The sequence below is a fragment of the Phyllobates terribilis genome, unplaced genomic scaffold (genome assembly GCF_046119375.1).
Source record: "Phyllobates terribilis strain yellow unplaced genomic scaffold, ASM4611937v1 Scaffold_40__1_contigs__length_11209783, whole genome shotgun sequence".
Lineage (NCBI taxonomy): Eukaryota > Metazoa > Chordata > Amphibia > Anura > Dendrobatidae > Phyllobates > Phyllobates terribilis.
Window position 1 is genome coordinate 4,212,595 of NW_027362800.1, and position 18,084 is coordinate 4,230,678.

An 18,084-nucleotide genomic window follows, 5' to 3' on the forward strand; every position below is an offset into this window, starting at 1 on the left:
AGAGCCTATTATGACACGCGCAGCCAGCGTTCCATTGCCACATTCCGTCTACTGCAGGCGGGATACCTGGATGGCTGAATGTCACTGAGAAGCTCACAGAGACCGCCATAAGCAACAGTTTAAAAGAATGCCACAGACTAATCAACCAAACTTTTTGGGTTGGTTTCTCTTTTATAGTCTGCAGGCATTAAATGAAAGAAGTCAGTGTTCCAGCAGAGGGAGACAACGTTTCAGAAAAGGCATTGTAGCAAACCAAAAAAGAAATTTTAAGCGCAGCAGAGTAACCAGCTCACATACCTGTTAGCTCAGGTGAGTTTAAAAGGCTGCTGTTGATAACAAGGGCATTTGCTAAATAGATGGTGTGTGTGCAACAATATACTGAAAGGTCAATTATATTGTGCAGCTTATCTCACCACCTGTAGTTATTTAGGTGAAAGGTCCAAAATGCTTGCCTAATATGTCTGTTTATCCAAAAGGAAGTATAGAGGGAGAGCTAGATAGATAGCATTGCATTACATTACATTACATGGCAATGCAATGCACAGTTGCTGAAGTTGAACCAAAATGAGCTTGTCATCTGGCTTCTGCAACTTTTAACATGAAAAATCCAATGAGGAGAAGAAAAGCAAAGCCAAAGAGTCCATCCCAAAATCCGACAAACAAGCAAAATGAACAAAAAGCATTGAATTCAATTCTTTCTGATTTTAGAAACTGCATTAAAGAAGGGGTGCACCGGTCCTGGAGATACTGCAATACCAGGTCAATGCGTGGAGTGGACAGAGCAAGCTCTTTTTCCATCTCCCTGTTCTAAAAATCCATTTAATATATGGTCCCCAGATAGGGGACGTATCAGATATTAAACTGATAAGAACAGATACTACACTTGATCTTAGCCAAAAGGCCGAGAAGCGATAACCAGAATTGGTTTACGACTACGGTGCCACCCAAGGATTCTGAAAAGTCCATTTGTGGAGATGGCCACCTGGACTCCCGTTAAGAAGACATGCTGTCAACCTCTAGATCCCTCACATGCCTGCACTTTTCGGCTTGCTGCTGCTGCAATCCACGCGTTTTAGATCTGCATAACTCCACCTCTTTTAGCACAGTACCCTCAACCCCCGGCTGTTCCCACCCGCCTCAACACCGTTGGAAGGGAGGAGAACCAATTAAGGCGGGGGGGGGGGGTGGAACGAGCAGCTGTCTACCCTTAGCAGGAGGGTTGCTGATTAATTACCTCTCCTGCTGCTGCTGCTGCTGGCTGTCCAGCAGCAGACTGAAGGTGGCTGCTGCTGTGCGCAGGTATATAAAGGCTCAGAGCCTATTATGACACGCGCAGCCAGCGTTCCATTGCCACATTCCGTCTACTGCAGGCGGGATACCTGGATGGCTGAATGTCACTGAGAAGCTCACAGAGACCGCCATAAGCAACAGTTTAAAAGAATGCCACAGACTAATCAACCAAACTTTTTGGGTTGGCTTCTCTTTTATAGTCTGCAGGCATTAAATGAATGAAGTCAGTGTTCCAGCAGAGGGAGACAACGTTTCAGAAAAGGCATTGTAGCAAACCAAAAAAGAAATTTTAAGCGCAGCAGAGTAACCAGCTCACATACCTGTTAGCTCAGGTGAGTTTAAAAGGCTGCTGTTGATAACAAGGGCATTTGCTAAATAGATGGTGTGTGTGCAACAATATACTGAAAGGTCAATTATATTGTGCAGCTTATCTCACCACCTGTAGTTATTTAGGTGAAAGCTCCAAAATGCTTGCCTAATATGTCTGTTTATCCAAAAGGAAGTATAGAGGGAGAGCTAGATAGATAGCATTGCATTACATTACATTACATGGCAATGCAATGCACAGTTGCTGAAGTTGAACCAAAATGAGCTTGTCATCTGGCTTCTGCAACTTTTAACATGAAAAATCCAATGAGGAGAAGAAAAGCAAAGCCAAAGAGTCCATCCCAAAATCCGACAAACAAGCAAAATGAACAAAAAGCATTGAATTCAATTCTTTCTGATTTTAGAAACTGCATTAAAGAAGGGGTGCACCGGTCCTGGAGATACTGCAATACCAGGTCAATGCGTGGAGTGGACAGAGCAAGCTCTTTTTCCATCTCCCTGTTCTAAAAATCCATTTAATATATGGTTCCCAGATAGGGGACGTATCAGATATTAAACTGATAAGAACAGATACTACACTTGATCTTAGCCAAAAGGCAGAGAAGCGATAACCAGAATTGGTTTCCGACTACGGTGCCACCCAAGGATTCTGAAAAGTCCATTTGTGGAGATGGCCACCTGGACTCCCGTTAAGAAGACATGCTGTCAACCTCTAGATCCCTCACATGCCTGCACTTTTCGGCTTGCTGCTGCTGCAATCCACGCGTTTTAGATCTGCATAACTCCACCTCTTTTAGCACAGTACCCTCAACCCCCGGCTGTTCCCACCCGCCTCAACACCGTTGGAAGGGAGGAGAACCAATTAAGGCGGGGGGGGGGTGGAACGAGCAGCTGTCTACCCTTAGCAGGAGGGTTGCTGATTAATTACCTCTCCTGCTGCTGCTGCTGCTGGCTGTCCAGCAGCAGACTGAAGGTGGCTGCTGCTGTGCGCAGGTATATAAAGGCTCAGAGCCTATTATGACACGCGCAGCCAGCGTTCCATTGCCACATTCCGTCTACTGCAGGCGGGATACCTGGATGGCTGAATGTCACTGAGAAGCTCACAGAGACCGCCATAAGCAACAGTTTAAAAGAATGCCACAGACTAATCAACCAAACTTTTTGGGTTGGTTTCTCTTTTATAGTCTGCAGGCATTAAATGAAAGAAGTCAGTGTTCCAGCAGAGGGAGACAACGTTTCAGAAAAGGCATTGTAGCAAACCAAAAAAGAAATTTTAAGCGCAGCAGAGTAACCAGCTCACATACCTGTTAGCTCAGGTGAGTTTAAAAGGCTGCTGTTGATAACAAGGGCATTTGCTAAATAGATGGTGTGTGTGCAACAATATACTGAAAGGTCAATTATATTGTGCAGCTTATCTCACCACCTGTAGTTATTTAGGTGAAAGCTCCAAAATGCTTGCCTAATATGTCTGTTTATCCAAAAGGAAGTATAGAGGGAGAGCTAGATAGATAGCATTGCATTACATTACATTACATGGCAATGCAATGCACAGTTGCTGAAGTTGAACCAAAATGAGCTTGTCATCTGGCTTCTGCAACTTTTAACATGAAAAATCCAATGAGGAGAAGAAAAGCAAAGCCAAAGAGTCCATCCCAAAATCCGACAAACAAGCAAAATGAACAAAAAGCATTGAATTCAATTCTTTCTGATTTTAGAAACTGCATTAAAGAAGGGGTGCACCGGTCCTGGAGATACTGCAATACCAGGTCAATGCGTGGAGTGGACAGAGCAAGCTCTTTTTCCATCTCCCTGTTCTAAAAATCCATTTAATATATGGTCCCCAGATAGGGGACGTATCAGATATTAAACTGATAAGAACAGATACTACACTTGATCTTAGCCAAAAGGCCGAGAAGCGATAACCAGAATTGGTTTCCGACTACGGTGCCACCCAAGGATTCTGAAAAGTCCATTTGTGGAGATGGCCACCTGGACTCCCGTTAAGAAGACATGCTGTCAACCTCTAGATCCCTCACATGCCTGCACTTTTCGGCTTGCTGCTGCTGCAATCCACGCGTTTTAGATCTGCATAACTCCACCTCTTTTAGCACAGTACCCTCAACCCCCGGCTGTTCCCACCCGCCTCAACACCGTTGGAAGGGAGGAGAACCAATTAAGGCGGGGGGGGGGGGTGGAACGAGCAGCTGTCTACCCTTAGCAGGAGGGTTGCTGATTAATTACCTCTCCTGCTGCTGCTGCTGCTGGCTGTCCAGCAGCAGACTGAAGGTGGCTGCTGCTGTGCGCAGGTATATAAAGGCTCAGAGCCTATTATGACACGCGCAGCCAGCGTTCCATTGCCACATTCCGTCTACTGCAGGCGGGATACCTGGATGGCTGAATGTCACTGAGAAGCTCACAGAGACCGCCATAAGCAACAGTTTAAAAGAATGCCACAGACTAATCAACCAAACTTTTTGGGTTGGTTTCTCTTTTATAGTCTGCAGGCATTAAATGAAAGAAGTCAGTGTTCCAGCAGAGGGAGACAACGTTTCAGAAAAGGCATTGTAGCAAACCAAAAAAGAAATTTTAAGCGCAGCAGAGTAACCAGCTCACATACCTGTTAGCTCAGGTGAGTTTAAAAGGCTGCTGTTGATAACAAGGGCATTTGCTAAATAGATGGTGTGTGTGCAACAATATACTGAAAGGTCAATTATATTGTGCAGCTTATCTCACCACCTGTAGTTATTTAGGTGAAAGCTCCAAAATGCTTGCCTAATATGTCTGTTTATCCAAAAGGAAGTATAGAGGGAGAGCTAGATAGATAGCATTGCATTACATTACATTACATGGCAATGCAATGCACAGTTGCTGAAGTTGAACCAAAATGAGCTTGTCATCTGGCTTCTGCAACTTTTAACATGAAAAATCCAATGAGGAGAAGAAAAGCAAAGCCAAAGAGTCCATCCCAAAATCCGACAAACAAGCAAAATGAACAAAAAGCATTGAATTCAATTCTTTCTGATTTTAGAAACTGCATTAAAGAAGGGGTGCACCGGTCCTGGAGATACTGCAATACCAGGTCAATGCGTGGAGTGGACAGAGCAAGCTCTTTTTCCATCTCCCTGTTCTAAAAATCCATTTAATATATGGTCCCCAGATAGGGGACGTATCAGATATTAAACTGATAAGAACAGATACTACACTTGATCTTAGCCAAAAGGCCGAGAAGCGATAACCAGAATTGGTTTCCGACTACGGTGCCACCCAAGGATTCTGAAAAGTCCATTTGTGGAGATGGCCACCTGGACTCCCGTTAAGAAGACATGCTGTCAACCTCTAGATCCCTCACATGCCTGCACTTTTCGGCTTGCTGCTGCTGCAATCCACGCGTTTTAGATCTGCATAACTCCACCTCTTTTAGCACAGTACCCTCAACCCCCGGCTGTTCCCACCCGCCTCAACACCGTTGGAAGGGAGGAGAACCAATTAAGGCGGGGGGGGGTGGAACGAGCAGCTGTCTACCCTTAGCAGGAGGGTTGCTGATTAATTACCTCTCCTGCTGCTGCTGCTGCTGGCTGTCCAGCAGCAGACTGAAGGTGGCTGCTGCTGTGCGCAGGTATATAAAGGCTCAGAGCCTATTATGACACGCGCAGCCAGCGTTCCATTGCCACATTCCGTCTACTGCAGGCGGGATACCTGGATGGCTGAATGTCACTGAGAAGCTCACAGAGACCGCCATAAGCAACAGTTTAAAAGAATGCCACAGACTAATCAACCAAACTTTTTGGGTTGGTTTCTCTTTTATAGTCTGCAGGCATTAAATGAAAGAAGTCAGTGTTCCAGCAGAGGGAGACAACGTTTCAGAAAAGGCATTGTAGCAAACCAAAAAAGAAATTTTAAGCGCAGCAGAGTAACCAGCTCACATACCTGTTAGCTCAGGTGAGTTTAAAAGGCTGCTGTTGATAACAAGGGCATTTGCTAAATAGATGGTGTGTGTGCAACAATATACTGAAAGGTCAATTATATTGTGCAGCTTATCTCACCACCTGTAGTTATTTAGGTGAAAGCTCCAAAATGCTTGCCTAATATGTCTGTTTATCCAAAAGGAAGTATAGAGGGAGAGCTAGATAGATAGCATTGCATTACATTACATTACATGGCAATGCAATGCACAGTTGCTGAAGTTGAACCAAAATGAGCTTGTCATCTGGCTTCTGCAACTTTTAACATGAAAAATCCAATGAGGAGAAGAAAAGCAAAGCCAAAGAGTCCATCCCAAAATCCGACAAACAAGCAAAATGAACAAAAAGCATTGAATTCAATTCTTTCTGATTTTAGAAACTGCATTAAAGAAGGGGTGCACCGGTCCTGGAGATACTGCAATACCAGGTCAATGCGTGGAGTGGACAGAGCAAGCTCTTTTTCCATCTCCCTGTTCTAAAAATCCATTTAATATATGGTCCCCAGATAGGGGACGTATCAGATATTAAACTGATAAGAACAGATACTACACTTGATCTTAGCCAAAAGGCCGAGAAGCGATAACCAGAATTGGTTTCCGACTACGGTGCCACCCAAGGATTCTGAAAAGTCCATTTGTGGAGATGGCCACCTGGACTCCCGTTAAGAAGACATGCTGTCAACCTCTAGATCCCTCACATGCCTGCACTTTTCGGCTTGCTGCTGCTGCAATCCACGCGTTTTAGATCTGCATAACTCCACCTCTTTTAGCACAGTACCCTCAACCCCCGGCTGTTCCCACCCGCCTCAACACCGTTGGAAGGGAGGAGAACCAATTAAGGCGGGGGGGGGGGTGGAACGAGCAGCTGTCTACCCTTAGCAGGAGGGTTGCTGATTAATTACCTCTCCTGCTGCTGCTGCTGCTGGCTGTCCAGCAGCAGACTGAAGGTGGCTGCTGCTGTGCGCAGGTATATAAAGGCTCAGAGCCTATTATGACACGCGCAGCCAGCGTTCCATTGCCACATTCCGTCTACTGCAGGCGGGATACCTGGATGGCTGAATGTCACTGAGAAGCTCACAGAGACCGCCATAAGCAACAGTTTAAAAGAATGCCACAGACTAATCAACCAAACTTTTTGGGTTGGTTTCTCTTTTATAGTCTGCAGGCATTAAATGAAAGAAGTCAGTGTTCCAGCAGAGGGAGACAACGTTTCAGAAAAGGCATTGTAGCAAACCAAAAAAGAAATTTTAAGCGCAGCAGAGTAACCAGCTCACATACCTGTTAGCTCAGGTGAGTTTAAAAGGCTGCTGTTGATAACAAGGGCATTTGCTAAATAGATGGTGTGTGTGCAACAATATACTGAAAGGTCAATTATATTGTGCAGCTTATCTCACCACCTGTAGTTATTTAGGTGAAAGCTCCAAAATGCTTGCCTAATATGTCTGTTTATCCAAAAGGAAGTATAGAGGGAGAGCTAGATAGATAGCATTGCATTACATTACATTACATGGCAATGCAATGCACAGTTGCTGAAGTTGAACCAAAATGAGCTTGTCATCTGGCTTCTGCAACTTTTAACATGAAAAATCCAATGAGGAGAAGAAAAGCAAAGCCAAAGAGTCCATCCCAAAATCCGACAAACAAGCAAAATGAACAAAAAGCATTGAATTCAATTCTTTCTGATTTTAGAAACTGCATTAAAGAAGGGGTGCACCGGTCCTGGAGATACTGCAATACCAGGTCAATGCGTGGAGTGGACAGAGCAAGCTCTTTTTCCATCTCCCTGTTCTAAAAATCCATTTAATATATGGTCCCCAGATAGGGGACGTATCAGATATTAAACTGATAAGAACAGATACTACACTTGATCTTAGCCAAAAGGCCGAGAAGCGATAACCAGAATTGGTTTCCGACTACGGTGCCACCCAAGGATTCTGAAAAGTCCATTTGTGGAGATGGCCACCTGGACTCCCGTTAAGAAGACATGCTGTCAACCTCTAGATCCCTCACATGCCTGCACTTTTCGGCTTGCTGCTGCTGCAATCCACGCGTTTTAGATCTGCATAACTCCACCTCTTTTAGCACAGTACCCTCAACCCCCGGCTGTTCCCACCCGCCTCAACACCGTTGGAAGGGAGGAGAACCAATTAAGGCGGGGGGGGGGGGTGGAACGAGCAGCTGTCTACCCTTAGCAGGAGGGTTGCTGATTAATTACCTCTCCTGCTGCTGCTGCTGCTGGCTGTCCAGCAGCAGACTGAAGGTGGCTGCTGCTGTGCGCAGGTATATAAAGGCTCAGAGCCTATTATGACACGCGCAGCCAGCGTTCCATTGCCACATTCCGTCTACTGCAGGCGGGATACCTGGATGGCTGAATGTCACTGAGAAGCTCACAGAGACCGCCATAAGCAACAGTTTAAAAGAATGCCACAGACTAATCAACCAAACTTTTTGGGTTGGTTTCTCTTTTATAGTCTGCAGGCATTAAATGAAAGAAGTCAGTGTTCCAGCAGAGGGAGACAACGTTTCAGAAAAGGCATTGTAGCAAACCAAAAAAGAAATTTTAAGCGCAGCAGAGTAACCAGCTCACATACCTGTTAGCTCAGGTGAGTTTAAAAGGCTGCTGTTGATAACAAGGGCATTTGCTAAATAGATGGTGTGTGTGCAACAATATACTGAAAGGTCAATTATATTGTGCAGCTTATCTCACCACCTGTAGTTATTTAGGTGAAAGCTCCAAAATGCTTGCCTAATATGTCTGTTTATCCAAAAGGAAGTATAGAGGGAGAGCTAGATAGATAGCATTGCATTACATTACATTACATGGCAATGCAATGCACAGTTGCTGAAGTTGAACCAAAATGAGCTTGTCATCTGGCTTCTGCAACTTTTAACATGAAAAATCCAATGAGGAGAAGAAAAGCAAAGCCAAAGAGTCCATCCCAAAATCCGACAAACAAGCAAAATGAACAAAAAGCATTGAATTCAATTCTTTCTGATTTTAGAAACTGCATTAAAGAAGGGGTGCACCGGTCCTGGAGATACTGCAATACCAGGTCAATGCGTGGAGTGGACAGAGCAAGCTCTTTTTCCATCTCCCTGTTCTAAAAATCCATTTAATATATGGTCCCCAGATAGGGGACGTATCAGATATTAAACTGATAAGAACAGATACTACACTTGATCTTAGCCAAAAGGCCGAGAAGCGATAACCAGAATTGGTTTCCGACTACGGTGCCACCCAAGGATTCTGAAAAGTCCATTTGTGGAGATGGCCACCTGGACTCCCGTTAAGAAGACATGCTGTCAACCTCTAGATCCCTCACATGCCTGCACTTTTCGGCTTGCTGCTGCTGCAATCCACGCGTTTTAGATCTGCATAACTCCACCTCTTTTAGCACAGTACCCTCAACCCCCGGCTGTTCCCACCCGCCTCAACACCGTTGGAAGGGAGGAGAACCAATTAAGGCGGGGGGGGGTGGAACGAGCAGCTGTCTACCCTTAGCAGGAGGGTTGCTGATTAATTACCTCTCCTGCTGCTGCTGCTGCTGGCTGTCCAGCAGCAGACTGAAGGTGGCTGCTGCTGTGCGCAGGTATATAAAGGCTCAGAGCCTATTATGACACGCGCAGCCAGCGTTCCATTGCCACATTCCGTCTACTGCAGGCGGGATACCTGGATGGCTGAATGTCACTGAGAAGCTCACAGAGACCGCCATAAGCAACAGTTTAAAAGAATGCCACAGACTAATCAACCAAACTTTTTGGGTTGGTTTCTCTTTTATAGTCTGCAGGCATTAAATGAAAGAAGTCAGTGTTCCAGCAGAGGGAGACAACGTTTCAGAAAAGGCATTGTAGCAAACCAAAAAAGAAATTTTAAGCGCAGCAGAGTAACCAGCTCACATACCTGTTAGCTCAGGTGAGTTTAAAAGGCTGCTGTTGATAACAAGGGCATTTGCTAAATAGATGGTGTGTGTGCAACAATATACTGAAAGGTCAATTATATTGTGCAGCTTATCTCACCACCTGTAGTTATTTAGGTGAAAGCTCCAAAATGCTTGCCTAATATGTCTGTTTATCCAAAAGGAAGTATAGAGGGAGAGCTAGATAGATAGCATTGCATTACATTACATTACATGGCAATGCAATGCACAGTTGCTGAAGTTGAACCAAAATGAGCTTGTCATCTGGCTTCTGCAACTTTTAACATGAAAAATCCAATGAGGAGAAGAAAAGCAAAGCCAAAGAGTCCATCCCAAAATCCGACAAACAAGCAAAATGAACAAAAAGCATTGAATTCAATTCTTTCTGATTTTAGAAACTGCATTAAAGAAGGGGTGCACCGGTCCTGGAGATACTGCAATACCAGGTCAATGCGTGGAGTGGACAGAGCAAGCTCTTTTTCCATCTCCCTGTTCTAAAAATCCATTTAATATATGGTCCCCAGATAGGGGACGTATCAGATATTAAACTGATAAGAACAGATACTACACTTGATCTTAGCCAAAAGGCCGAGAAGCGATAACCAGAATTGGTTTCCGACTACGGTGCCACCCAAGGATTCTGAAAAGTCCATTTGTGGAGATGGCCACCTGGACTCCCGTTAAGAAGACATGCTGTCAACCTCTAGATCCCTCACATGCCTGCACTTTTCGGCTTGCTGCTGCTGCAATCCACGCGTTTTAGATCTGCATAACTCCACCTCTTTTAGCACAGTACCCTCAACCCCCGGCTGTTCCCACCCGCCTCAACACCGTTGGAAGGGAGGAGAACCAATTAAGGCGGGGGGGGGGTGGAACGAGCAGCTGTCTACCCTTAGCAGGAGGGTTGCTGATTAATTACCTCTCCTGCTGCTGCTGCTGCTGGCTGTCCAGCAGCAGACTGAAGGTGGCTGCTGCTGTGCGCAGGTATATAAAGGCTCAGAGCCTATTATGACACGCGCAGCCAGCGTTCCATTGCCACATTCCGTCTACTGCAGGCGGGATACCTGGATGGCTGAATGTCACTGAGAAGCTCACAGAGACCGCCATAAGCAACAGTTTAAAAGAATGCCACAGACTAATCAACCAAACTTTTTGGGTTGGTTTCTCTTTTATAGTCTGCAGGCATTAAATGAAAGAAGTCAGTGTTCCAGCAGAGGGAGACAACGTTTCAGAAAAGGCATTGTAGCAAACCAAAAAAGAAATTTTAAGCGCAGCAGAGTAACCAGCTCACATACCTGTTAGCTCAGGTGAGTTTAAAAGGCTGCTGTTGATAACAAGGGCATTTGCTAAATAGATGGTGTGTGTGCAACAATATACTGAAAGGTCAATTATATTGTGCAGCTTATCTCACCACCTGTAGTTATTTAGGTGAAAGCTCCAAAATGCTTGCCTAATATGTCTGTTTATCCAAAAGGAAGTATAGAGGGAGAGCTAGATAGATAGCATTGCATTACATTACATTACATGGCAATGCAATGCACAGTTGCTGAAGTTGAACCAAAATGAGCTTGTCATCTGGCTTCTGCAACTTTTAACATGAAAAATCCAATGAGGAGAAGAAAAGCAAAGCCAAAGAGTCCATCCCAAAATCCGACAAACAAGCAAAATGAACAAAAAGCATTGAATTCAATTCTTTCTGATTTTAGAAACTGCATTAAAGAAGGGGTGCACCGGTCCTGGAGATACTGCAATACCAGGTCAATGCGTGGAGTGGACAGAGCAAGCTCTTTTTCCATCTCCCTGTTCTAAAAATCCATTTAATATATGGTCCCCAGATAGGGGACGTATCAGATATTAAACTGATAAGAACAGATACTACACTTGATCTTAGCCAAAAGGCCGAGAAGCGATAACCAGAATTGGTTTCCGACTACGGTGCCACCCAAGGATTCTGAAAAGTCCATTTGTGGAGATGGCCACCTGGACTCCCGTTAAGAAGACATGCTGTCAACCTCTAGATCCCTCACATGCCTGCACTTTTCGGCTTGCTGCTGCTGCAATCCACGCGTTTTAGATCTGCATAACTCCACCTCTTTTAGCACAGTACCCTCAACCCCCGGCTGTTCCCACCCGCCTCAACACCGTTGGAAGGGAGGAGAACCAATTAAGGCGGGGGGGGGGGTGGAACGAGCAGCTGTCTACCCTTAGCAGGAGGGTTGCTGATTAATTACCTCTCCTGCTGCTGCTGCTGCTGGCTGTCCAGCAGCAGACTGAAGGTGGCTGCTGCTGTGCGCAGGTATATAAAGGCTCAGAGCCTATTATGACACGCGCAGCCAGCGTTCCATTGCCACATTCCGTCTACTGCAGGCGGGATACCTGGATGGCTGAATGTCACTGAGAAGCTCACAGAGACCGCCATAAGCAACAGTTTAAAAGAATGCCACAGACTAATCAACCAAACTTTTTGGGTTGGTTTCTCTTTTATAGTCTGCAGGCATTAAATGAAAGAAGTCAGTGTTCCAGCAGAGGGAGACAACGTTTCAGAAAAGGCATTGTAGCAAACCAAAAAAGAAATTTTAAGCGCAGCAGAGTAACCAGCTCACATACCTGTTAGCTCAGGTGAGTTTAAAAGGCTGCTGTTGATAACAAGGGCATTTGCTAAATAGATGGTGTGTGTGCAACAATATACTGAAAGGTCAATTATATTGTGCAGCTTATCTCACCACCTGTAGTTATTTAGGTGAAAGCTCCAAAATGCTTGCCTAATATGTCTGTTTATCCAAAAGGAAGTATAGAGGGAGAGCTAGATAGATAGCATTGCATTACATTACATTACATGGCAATGCAATGCACAGTTGCTGAAGTTGAACCAAAATGAGCTTGTCATCTGGCTTCTGCAACTTTTAACATGAAAAATCCAATGAGGAGAAGAAAAGCAAAGCCAAAGAGTCCATCCCAAAATCCGACAAACAAGCAAAATGAACAAAAAGCATTGAATTCAATTCTTTCTGATTTTAGAAACTGCATTAAAGAAGGGGTGCACCGGTCCTGGAGATACTGCAATACCAGGTCAATGCGTGGAGTGGACAGAGCAAGCTCTTTTTCCATCTCCCTGTTCTAAAAATCCATTTAATATATGGTCCCCAGATAGGGGACGTATCAGATATTAAACTGATAAGAACAGATACTACACTTGATCTTAGCCAAAAGGCCGAGAAGCGATAACCAGAATTGGTTTCCGACTACGGTGCCACCCAAGGATTCTGAAAAGTCCATTTGTGGAGATGGCCACCTGGACTCCCGTTAAGAAGACATGCTGTCAACCTCTAGATCCCTCACATGCCTGCACTTTTCGGCTTGCTGCTGCTGCAATCCACGCGTTTTAGATCTGCATAACTCCACCTCTTTTAGCACAGTACCCTCAACCCCCGGCTGTTCCCACCCGCCTCAACACCGTTGGAAGGGAGGAGAACCAATTAAGGCGGGGGGGGGGGTGGAACGAGCAGCTGTCTACCCTTAGCAGGAGGGTTGCTGATTAATTACCTCTCCTGCTGCTGCTGCTGCTGGCTGTCCAGCAGCAGACTGAAGGTGGCTGCTGCTGTGCGCAGGTATATAAAGGCTCAGAGCCTATTATGACACGCGCAGCCAGCGTTCCATTGCCACATTCCGTCTACTGCAGGCGGGATACCTGGATGGCTGAATGTCACTGAGAAGCTCACAGAGACCGCCATAAGCAACAGTTTAAAAGAATGCCACAGACTAATCAACCAAACTTTTTGGGTTGGTTTCTCTTTTATAGTCTGCAGGCATTAAATGAAAGAAGTCAGTGTTCCAGCAGAGGGAGACAACGTTTCAGAAAAGGCATTGTAGCAAACCAAAAAAGAAATTTTAAGCGCAGCAGAGTAACCAGCTCACATACCTGTTAGCTCAGGTGAGTTTAAAAGGCTGCTGTTGATAACAAGGGCATTTGCTAAATAGATGGTGTGTGTGCAACAATATACTGAAAGGTCAATTATATTGTGCAGCTTATCTCACCACCTGTAGTTATTTAGGTGAAAGCTCCAAAATGCTTGCCTAATATGTCTGTTTATCCAAAAGGAAGTATAGAGGGAGAGCTAGATAGATAGCATTGCATTACATTACATTACATGGCAATGCAATGCACAGTTGCTGAAGTTGAACCAAAATGAGCTTGTCATCTGGCTTCTGCAACTTTTAACATGAAAAATCCAATGAGGAGAAGAAAAGCAAAGCCAAAGAGTCCATCCCAAAATCCGACAAACAAGCAAAATGAACAAAAAGCATTGAATTCAATTCTTTCTGATTTTAGAAACTGCATTAAAGAAGGGGTGCACCGGTCCTGGAGATACTGCAATACCAGGTCAATGCGTGGAGTGGACAGAGCAAGCTCTTTTTCCATCTCCCTGTTCTAAAAATCCATTTAATATATGGTCCCCAGATAGGGGACGTATCAGATATTAAACTGATAAGAACAGATACTACACTTGATCTTAGCCAAAAGGCAGAGAAGCGATAACCAGAATTGGTTTCCGACTACGGTGCCACCCAAGGATTCTGAAAAGTCCATTTGTGGAGATGGCCACCTGGACTCCCGTTAAGAAGACATGCTGTCAACCTCTAGATCCCTCACATGCCTGCACTTTTCGGCTTGCTGCTGCTGCAATCCACGCGTTTTAGATCTGCATAACTCCACCTCTTTTAGCACAGTACCCTCAACCCCCGGCTGTTCCCACCCGCCTCAACACCGTTGGAAGGGAGGAGAACCAATTAAGGCGGGGGGGGGGTGGAACGAGCAGCTGTCTACCCTTAGCAGGAGGGTTGCTGATTAATTACCTCTCCTGCTGCTGCTGCTGCTGGCTGTCCAGCAGCAGACTGAAGGTGGCTGCTGCTGTGCGCAGGTATATAAAGGCTCAGAGCCTATTATGACACGCGCAGCCAGCGTTCCATTGCCACATTCCGTCTACTGCAGGCGGGATACCTGGATGGCTGAATGTCACTGAGAAGCTCACAGAGACCGCCATAAGCAACAGTTTAAAAGAATGCCACAGACTAATCAACCAAACTTTTTGGGTTGGTTTCTCTTTTATAGTCTGCAGGCATTAAATGAAAGAAGTCAGTGTTCCAGCAGAGGGAGACAACGTTTCAGAAAAGGCATTGTAGCAAACCAAAAAAGAAATTTTAAGCGCAGCAGAGTAACCAGCTCACATACCTGTTAGCTCAGGTGAGTTTAAAAGGCTGCTGTTGATAACAAGGGCATTTGCTAAATAGATGGTGTGTGTGCAACAATATACTGAAAGGTCAATTATATTGTGCAGCTTATCTCACCACCTGTAGTTATTTAGGTGAAAGCTCCAAAATGCTTGCCTAATATGTCTGTTTATCCAAAAGGAAGTATAGAGGGAGAGCTAGATAGATAGCATTGCATTACATTACATTACATGGCAATGCAATGCACAGTTGCTGAAGTTGAACCAAAATGAGCTTGTCATCTGGCTTCTGCAACTTTTAACATGAAAAATCCAATGAGGAGAAGAAAAGCAAAGCCAAAGAGTCCATCCCAAAATCCGACAAACAAGCAAAATGAACAAAAAGCATTGAATTCAATTCTTTCTGATTTTAGAAACTGCATTAAAGAAGGGGTGCACCGGTCCTGGAGATACTGCAATACCAGGTCAATGCGTGGAGTGGACAGAGCAAGCTCTTTTTCCATCTCCCTGTTCTAAAAATCCATTTAATATATGGTCCCCAGATAGGGGACGTATCAGATATTAAACTGATAAGAACAGATACTACACTTGATCTTAGCCAAAAGGCCGAGAAGCGATAACCAGAATTGGTTTCCGACTACGGTGCCACCCAAGGATTCTGAAAAGTCCATTTGTGGAGATGGCCACCTGGACTCCCGTTAAGAAGACATGCTGTCAACCTCTAGATCCCTCACATGCCTGCACTTTTCGGCTTGCTGCTGCTGCAATCCACGCGTTTTAGATCTGCATAACTCCACCTCTTTTAGCACAGTACCCTCAACCCCCGGCTGTTCCCACCCGCCTCAACACCGTTGGAAGGGAGGAGAACCAATTAAGGCGGGGGGGGGGGTGGAACGAGCAGCTGTCTACCCTTAGCAGGAGGGTTGCTGATTAATTACCTCTCCTGCTGCTGCTGCTGCTGGCTGTCCAGCAGCAGACTGAAGGTGGCTGCTGCTGTGCGCAGGTATATAAAGGCTCAGAGCCTATTATGACACGCGCAGCCAGCGTTCCATTGCCACATTCCGTCTACTGCAGGCGGGATACCTGGATGGCTGAATGTCACTGAGAAGCTCACAGAGACCGCCATAAGCAACAGTTTAAAAGAATGCCACAGACTAATCAACCAAACTTTTTGGGTTGGTTTCTCTTTTATAGTCTGCAGGCATTAAATGAAAGAAGTCAGTGTTCCAGCAGAGGGAGACAACGTTTCAGAAAAGGCATTGTAGCAAACCAAAAAAGAAATTTTAAGCGCAGCAGAGTAACCAGCTCACATACCTGTTAGCTCAGGTGAGTTTAAAAGGCTGCTGTTGATAACAAGGGCATTTGCTAAATAGATGGTGTGTGTGCAACAATATACTGAAAGGTCAATTATATTGTGCAGCTTATCTCACCACCTGTAGTTATTTAGGTGAAAGCTCCAAAATGCTTGCCTAATATGTCTGTTTATCCAAAAGGAAGTATAGAGGGAGAGCTAGATAGATAGCATTGCATTACATTACATTACATGGCAATGCAATGCACAGTTGCTGAAGTTGAACCAAAATGAGCTTGTCATCTGGCTTCTGCAACTTTTAACATGAAAAATCCAATGAGGAGAAGAAAAGCAAAGCCAAAGAGTCCATCCCAAAATCCGACAAACAAGCAAAATGAACAAAAAGCATTGAATTCAATTCTTTCTGATTTTAGAAACTGCATTAAAGAAGGGGTGCACCGGTCCTGGAGATACTGCAATACCAGGTCAATGCGTGGAGTGGACAGAGCAAGCTCTTTTTCCATCTCCCTGTTCTAAAAATCCATTTAATATATGGTCCCCAGATAGGGGACGTATCAGATATTAAACTGATAAGAACAGATACTACACTTGATCTTAGCCAAAAGGCCGAGAAGCGATAACCAGAATTGGTTTCCGACTACGGTGCCACCCAAGGATTCTGAAAAGTCCATTTGTGGAGATGGCCACCTGGACTCCCGTTAAGAAGACATGCTGTCAACCTCTAGATCCCTCACATGCCTGCACTTTTCGGCTTGCTGCTGCTGCAATCCACGCGTTTTAGATCTGCATAACTCCACCTCTTTTAGCACAGTACCCTCAACCCCCGGCTGTTCCCACCCGCCTCAACACCGTTGGAAGGGAGGAGAACCAATTAAGGCGGTGGGGGGGGTGGAACGAGCAGCTGTCTACCCTTAGCAGGAGGGTTGCTGATTAATTACCTCTCCTGCTGCTGCTGCTGCTGGCTGTCCAGCAGCAGACTGAAGGTGGCTGCTGCTGTGCGCAGGTATATAAAGGCTCAGAGCCTATTATGACACGCGCAGCCAGCGTTCCATTGCCACATTCCGTCTACTGCAGGCGGGATACCTGGATGGCTGAATGTCACTGAGAAGCTCACAGAGACCGCCATAAGCAACAGTTTAAAAGAATGCCACAGACTAATCAACCAAACTTTTTGGGTTGGTTTCTCTTTTATAGTCTGCAGGCATTAAATGAAAGAAGTCAGTGTTCCAGCAGAGGGAGACAACGTTTCAGAAAAGGCATTGTAGCAAACCAAAAAAGAAATTTTAAGCGCAGCAGAGTAACCAGCTCACATACCTGTTAGCTCAGGTGAGTTTAAAAGGCTGCTGTTGATAACAAGGGCATTTGCTAAATAGATGGTGTGTGTGCAACAATATACTGAAAGGTCAATTATATTGTGCAGCTTATCTCACCACCTGTAGTTATTTAGGTGAAAGCTCCAAAATGCTTGCCTAATATGTCTGTTTATCCAAAAGGAAGTATAGAGGGAGAGCTAGATAGATAGCATTGCATTACATTACATTACATGGCAATGCAATGCACAGTTGCTGAAGTTGAACCAAAATGAGCTTGTCATCTGGCTTCTGCAACTTTTAACATGAAAAATCCAATGAGGAGAAGAAAAGCAAAGCCAAAGAGTCCATCCCAAAATCCGACAAACAAGCAAAATGAACAAAAAGCATTGAATTCAATTCTTTCTGATTTTAGAAACTGCATTAAAGAAGGGGTGCACCGGTCCTGGAGATACTGCAATACCAGGTCAATGAGTGGAGTGGACAGAGCAAGCTCTTTTTCCATCTCCCTGTTCTAAAAATCCATTTAATATATGGTCCCCAGATAGGGGACGTATCAGATATTAAACTGATAAGAACAGATACTACACTTGATCTTAGCCAAAAGGCCGAGAAGCGATAACCAGAATTGGTTTCCGACTACGGTGCCACCCAAGGATTCTGAAAAGTCCATTTGTGGAGATGGCCACCTGGACTCCCGTTAAGAAGACATGCTGTCAACCTCTAGATCCCTCACATG

The 18,084-nt window shown here is 45.0% G+C and overlaps 14 non-coding genes across 14 annotated transcripts; all 14 read right to left on the bottom strand.

Annotated features, from left to right (window-relative positions):
* Positions 1-722: 722 nt before the first annotated feature.
* Positions 723-913, bottom strand: LOC141187259 (U2 spliceosomal RNA). The gene has a single exon (XR_012261462.1). It is a non-coding gene; the product is annotated as a U2 spliceosomal RNA (small nuclear RNA).
* A 1,122-nt stretch (positions 914-2,035) lies between these two features.
* LOC141185202 (U2 spliceosomal RNA) lies at positions 2,036-2,226 on the bottom strand. Its single transcript, XR_012259886.1, has one exon. It is a non-coding gene; the product is annotated as a U2 spliceosomal RNA (small nuclear RNA).
* A 1,120-nt stretch (positions 2,227-3,346) lies between these two features.
* LOC141187260 (U2 spliceosomal RNA) lies at positions 3,347-3,537 on the bottom strand. Its single transcript, XR_012261463.1, has one exon. It is a non-coding gene; the product is annotated as a U2 spliceosomal RNA (small nuclear RNA).
* A 1,122-nt stretch (positions 3,538-4,659) lies between these two features.
* On the bottom strand, positions 4,660-4,850 carry LOC141187261 (U2 spliceosomal RNA). The gene has a single exon (XR_012261464.1). It is a non-coding gene; the product is annotated as a U2 spliceosomal RNA (small nuclear RNA).
* Positions 4,851-5,969: 1,119 nt separating this feature from the next.
* On the bottom strand, positions 5,970-6,160 carry LOC141187262 (U2 spliceosomal RNA). Its single transcript, XR_012261465.1, has one exon. It is a non-coding gene; the product is annotated as a U2 spliceosomal RNA (small nuclear RNA).
* Positions 6,161-7,281: 1,121 nt separating this feature from the next.
* On the bottom strand, positions 7,282-7,472 carry LOC141187264 (U2 spliceosomal RNA). The gene has a single exon (XR_012261466.1). It is a non-coding gene; the product is annotated as a U2 spliceosomal RNA (small nuclear RNA).
* A 1,122-nt stretch (positions 7,473-8,594) lies between these two features.
* Positions 8,595-8,785, bottom strand: LOC141187266 (U2 spliceosomal RNA). The gene has a single exon (XR_012261468.1). It is a non-coding gene; the product is annotated as a U2 spliceosomal RNA (small nuclear RNA).
* A 1,119-nt stretch (positions 8,786-9,904) lies between these two features.
* On the bottom strand, positions 9,905-10,095 carry LOC141187267 (U2 spliceosomal RNA). Its single transcript, XR_012261469.1, has one exon. It is a non-coding gene; the product is annotated as a U2 spliceosomal RNA (small nuclear RNA).
* Positions 10,096-11,215: 1,120 nt separating this feature from the next.
* On the bottom strand, positions 11,216-11,406 carry LOC141187268 (U2 spliceosomal RNA). Its single transcript, XR_012261470.1, has one exon. It is a non-coding gene; the product is annotated as a U2 spliceosomal RNA (small nuclear RNA).
* Positions 11,407-12,527: 1,121 nt separating this feature from the next.
* Positions 12,528-12,718, bottom strand: LOC141187269 (U2 spliceosomal RNA). Its single transcript, XR_012261471.1, has one exon. It is a non-coding gene; the product is annotated as a U2 spliceosomal RNA (small nuclear RNA).
* Positions 12,719-13,839: 1,121 nt separating this feature from the next.
* On the bottom strand, positions 13,840-14,030 carry LOC141184112 (U2 spliceosomal RNA). The gene has a single exon (XR_012258898.1). It is a non-coding gene; the product is annotated as a U2 spliceosomal RNA (small nuclear RNA).
* A 1,120-nt stretch (positions 14,031-15,150) lies between these two features.
* Positions 15,151-15,341, bottom strand: LOC141187270 (U2 spliceosomal RNA). The gene has a single exon (XR_012261472.1). It is a non-coding gene; the product is annotated as a U2 spliceosomal RNA (small nuclear RNA).
* Positions 15,342-16,462: 1,121 nt separating this feature from the next.
* LOC141187271 (U2 spliceosomal RNA) lies at positions 16,463-16,653 on the bottom strand. The gene has a single exon (XR_012261473.1). It is a non-coding gene; the product is annotated as a U2 spliceosomal RNA (small nuclear RNA).
* A 1,121-nt stretch (positions 16,654-17,774) lies between these two features.
* LOC141184756 (U2 spliceosomal RNA) lies at positions 17,775-17,965 on the bottom strand. Its single transcript, XR_012259481.1, has one exon. It is a non-coding gene; the product is annotated as a U2 spliceosomal RNA (small nuclear RNA).
* Positions 17,966-18,084: the final 119 nt, after the last annotated feature.